Raw genomic sequence first — 5,004 nt, 5'->3', positions numbered from 1 at the left:
GTGAAGATACTGTATCTATATTTATATATATGTATGTATATATATATATATATGTATGTATATATATGTACGTATATATGTACATATATATATGTACATATGTATGTGTATATGTACATATATATGCATGTATATATGTACATATATATGCATGTATATATGTATATGTATGTATATATGTGTGTGTGTATATATATATGTATATGTGTATATATATGTGTACATGTATATATATATATATGCTCTGAATAGCTCTGACCAAGAGGTTTGCAACTATCCATGAGCCAACTTAAGGGCATTAATCTCTGTTATAAATTACAAGAGATCAGTATTTATTGTCCCACTTACCAATGTATGCATCTCTTTGCTCAATTACCATTCAGCCCTGCCAGCACAAATCTTTTCAAATACTATGCACAACAGTTCTAGTCACTCACTATATTTTGTACTTTAGTTTACTTCTTGCGTAGCCACCAACTTGTCTGTATATACCAGTGCTATTTGAATTTGAACTCCTGCTTTAACAAAGTGTCCATCTTGGATCATTTAGCACCAAACTAATCCTAAACATTACCTTCACTAGAACCGAGATTGGCTCAGGATCAGTATTACCCGGGTGGATTCTCACCTTAATGCACACTACCAGGCTAGTTCTTTGCATGGCTAGCTGCCCTTTGATGCTCACATCTCTCAATAAAGTCAGACAAACTGTCAAATTGTGTGCTCTTTTATTCGAGAAGTAATTCATACTTTGTTACTCGGTTCTGTTCTTTGTGTTGCTTTACCACAGAAATATTGCTTTTACTGTTAAGCCAAAGATGGTAGAAGAATTCAGATACTTCACTGTGCTGAAGTTAAAGAACCAAGACCACACTAAGAATATTGTTTTACAACTAAAGAAATATTAGCAAAAAAATGTACTTAAAAGTATCAAAGTAAAGTAATTATGTATACTGGGCCTTTTTTATTGTTATATTATGGCATTGTTATTGTTAATTCATTCATTAGCTCATATGTTATGACTGCTACCTTAATCTATAACATTGCATCAGAGGCAAAAACTATGTTTTTCATCTACTGATCAATTTTTAGGGGTTATATATTGTTATATATTTTGTATTTATATAAGCAATTAACTGGGAAGGTTTATGGTTAGATATATTTGTTAAAAATAGTTATCTTATTCACCTTGGTGAAAACATTTATTAAACTTTCTTAGATCAAGTTTTCACTTCTCTCTGTATTCTGAAGATTTTTATAGAGGGGTTTGTTCATCTTATTCCTAAATAGTGACTTTCCACCATTGTGTGTGTATATACAGGACTGTCTCAGAAAATTAGAATATTGTGATGAAGTTCTTTATTTTCTGTAATGCAATTAAAAAAACAAAAATGTCATGCATTCTGGATTCATTACAAATCAACTGAAATATTGCAAGCCTTTTATTCTGATTTATTGCTGATTATGGCTTACAGCTTAAGAAAACTCAAATATCCTATCTCTAAATATTAGAATATCATGAAAAAGTATACTAGTAGGGTATTAAACTAATCACTTGAATTGTCTAATTAACTCGAAACACCTGCAAGGGTTTCCTGAGCCTTGACAAACACTCAGCTGTTATAAATCTTTTTTTTTACTTGGTCTGAGGAAATATTAAAATGTTATGAGATAGGATTTTAGAGTTTTCTTAAGCTGTAAGCCATAATCAGCAATATGAAAAAAAATAAAAGGCTTGCAATATTTCAGTTGATTTGTAATGAATCCAGAATGCATGACATTTTTGTTTTTTTAATTGCATTACAGAAAATAAAGAACTTTATCACAATATTCTAATTTTCTGAGACAGTCCTGTATATATATATTAGTGCTGTGAAAAATAACGCGTTAACTCAGTTAATTAAATTACAGGTTTAACTTCGTTATTTTTTTAAACGCATTTAACGCATGCGCAGAATGAGCTTCCAATCCGTCTGTTGTTGGTCGTCTCTCCAGCAGCATGTCATTCTGTCTCTAGTGTCACGTTAACACGACTCCGATCCCCGTCTCGCCGGATGCCGGCGTGTGTGCGCACATCGGGACGAAAAAAAGTCACTTGCACCAATGTTTTAATGCAGGGGTGCTCAATATGTCGATCGCGGTTGCCGCAGAGTTCAGATGCCGGTCTTCGCGCATGAAAAGTCACTAGCACCCCCCTAACTGTTACTCATAAAATGTAGTCAAACAAAAACGGAGCAAATCACCGTGTTCATGGCCCGGGCAAAGACAGCGCGGTCTCCTGGCTTCAACACGTTACTGTCAGGGAAGACACAGCGCACCAAAAAAAAAGTTTTTTTGTAAAACTTTTTACCTTTTCTGATTCCGCTAGCTCTTTGCTAACTTCCGCTAGTACTTCCGCTAATACCTCCGCTAATACATCTACTTAGAAAGTGTATTCTGTACGTTTTCTCCGTCGAAATGTTGCAAGACCCGACTTGCTGCATTGATCGCGACTTTAGACATTGTGTGTTAGGGCTCCTCTTGTGAAAAATTATTACGAAATAAAAGAAAATGTATATGTTCTTTGCAAAGATGAGGATATGTTGAATGCTGGGATACCAAACATGCCCATGTTTATTGACGTGGTCTGCGTGAGCGAGCCGTTTAAAGGGAAGGGGAGGGGCTTAAGGACGCCGGCATCCTCAGTGGAGTGGAAGAGGTTAACCCTCCTGTTACCTTTACATTTACTAACATATTTTACCCTCGGGGTCAATTTGACCCCAGCAATTAAAACCTACAGAAAATTATTAGAATTAATATTGTTTCCCAAGTTTAAGTGTGAGGTACTTTATGTTTGTTTGTTGACTACCTAAATAGCCCATTAAATATATAAAAAAGTTGATATTTCTTATAAGTTTGACACAGTGAAAAACAGCCTGGGGTCAAATTGACCCCAAAGAACACCGACATTAAACATTGAATGGGGTCAAATTGACCCGAAAGGTAACAGGAGGGTTAAACATTCTGTTTAGGATGAAGATGTATTAATGTTCCATATGGAAGAAAACTGCTAAATAACTGCTGAGTTGCAGCACCATTGTATAGAAGAATGTATAAATGTATATATCCGTCTTTTGTCATAAATCTCTATGTTCTCACAAAATATACCGAGAATATCGGTAATATGTGATTAATCATGATTAATCCACAAAAACCTGTGATTAACCCGATTAAAATTTTTAATCGTTTCACAGCCCTAATATATATATATGTGTGTATATATATACATATATGTATGAATGTGTATATATACATATATATTCATACACATATATATGTGTATGTATATATATATATATACATATTATATATATATGTATGTATACATAACATGCTAACATTCGCGTTCCCACTAGGTTACACTAATAAACACAAAGCTGAGGCTGATATGAGTGGCATACGGTATTTGTAACAGTTTTGATCTGATCTTGTTCAAAGTTCTTCAAATTAAACTTAATTTGGTAATCAATGTTCAGGCCAAAGAGGTGGACTGACAGTTCCAGCCATCGAGCTGCTAGCATGACTAACACACCATCAAGAAAAAAGCACTAATTTACTGCTGACTGCTGCACTTTTACCTCATATTCAACGTGTAACTTCACACCTAAATCCATCATTTGAATCCAAACTGAAAATGTCTCCTTTCAGGGCCACAGAAATACACCGAGATCTTTCATGTGGCTTTACAGAGCCGAGCCTGAGAGGACTCCTTGTTCTTAATGACCATAAATAATGTGATTAACGCCCAATGAAATTAATTGGCAACGGAGAAGCTGCTGGCAGGGGGGAGAGGGAGAGGGAGAGAGGGAGAGAGAGAGAGAGCGAGAGAGACTCTGTGTCCATGGTGTGGTGTGAGGAACATTTCTCAAATCATGACCCAGTTCTGTTATCAAATTGGATCAAATGTGATTTTCATCTCCGTGGAGAGAGAGAGAAGGAAATGTGAGCAACTGGCAGAACATCTCGCTTCTCTTACATTCCATAAAACTGCTGACTCTCCCTCTCTCCCCTCTCTCTCTCTCTCGCTCCGTCCCCCTCTCTCTCGGTTTCACAACAATGAGCAGATGAGGATGAAATATCTTCGCTCAAATTCTCTTTCTCTAACCGCCACCAAAAGCAGAGGCTGCACGGCTGAGTGTCGGTCTCCCACTTAGCGAATCATTTTTCACCCTCCTTTCACGCGACATCCATCAACATCACAACAAGACGTTGACGGTTTAGTTTGGGGCAACAAATCCAAGCCGGTTCTCCAAGAAGCTGATGCTGCAGAACAGGAAGTCAAATGTTTCCTTCAATATGTGAGTTGCTACGCTGTCATCTCCTGCCTTGACTCTTCGCTCTCAGCTCTTTGCCCTGTTAGAACTGGGCTTCGCAGTACGGGTGGTGGTTGCAGCACTGGGGCCTCGACAATATAGCAAGAATTAGCTTAGTTTAGTTTAGTTTATTTCGATCAGCAATAATATACAAAAATCTAAATTTCAATAAAAGAAGAAAGTGGCTTACCGAAAGGGTCAAGGCTGAAGCTATCAAGCTTATAAGTGCCCTAACCTATAATTTCACGAAAAAAACTTATTTCAGAGAACCATATACATACATATACATATACCTATATATATATATATACACTACCGTTCAAAAGTTTGGGGTCATCCAGACAATTTTGTGTCTTCCATGAAAACTCACTTTTATTTATCAAATGAATTGAACATTTCATAGAACATATAGTCAATAATAATAATTTTACATTTCTTTTTATCGCAAGAATCTTCAAAGACACACATAAAAATATAAAAATAATAAAAAAAATAAATAAAAAAAAAAAAAGCAAGAAAAAAAAAGAAAAAAATCAAAAAAATCCAAATGACAATAAATTAACTCAATAAAAAAGAAAAAAGGAATAAAGAAAAGAGGCCAGTTTTCTGTAGTTTCAGTGTCTGGGTTCAGGTCAGGTGGTCAGAAACTGTA

This window comes from Pseudoliparis swirei, chromosome 13, assembly GCF_029220125.1.
Source record: "Pseudoliparis swirei isolate HS2019 ecotype Mariana Trench chromosome 13, NWPU_hadal_v1, whole genome shotgun sequence".
Classification (NCBI taxonomy): Eukaryota; Metazoa; Chordata; class Actinopteri; order Perciformes; family Liparidae; genus Pseudoliparis; species Pseudoliparis swirei.
This window is presented reverse-complemented; position numbering follows the sequence as displayed.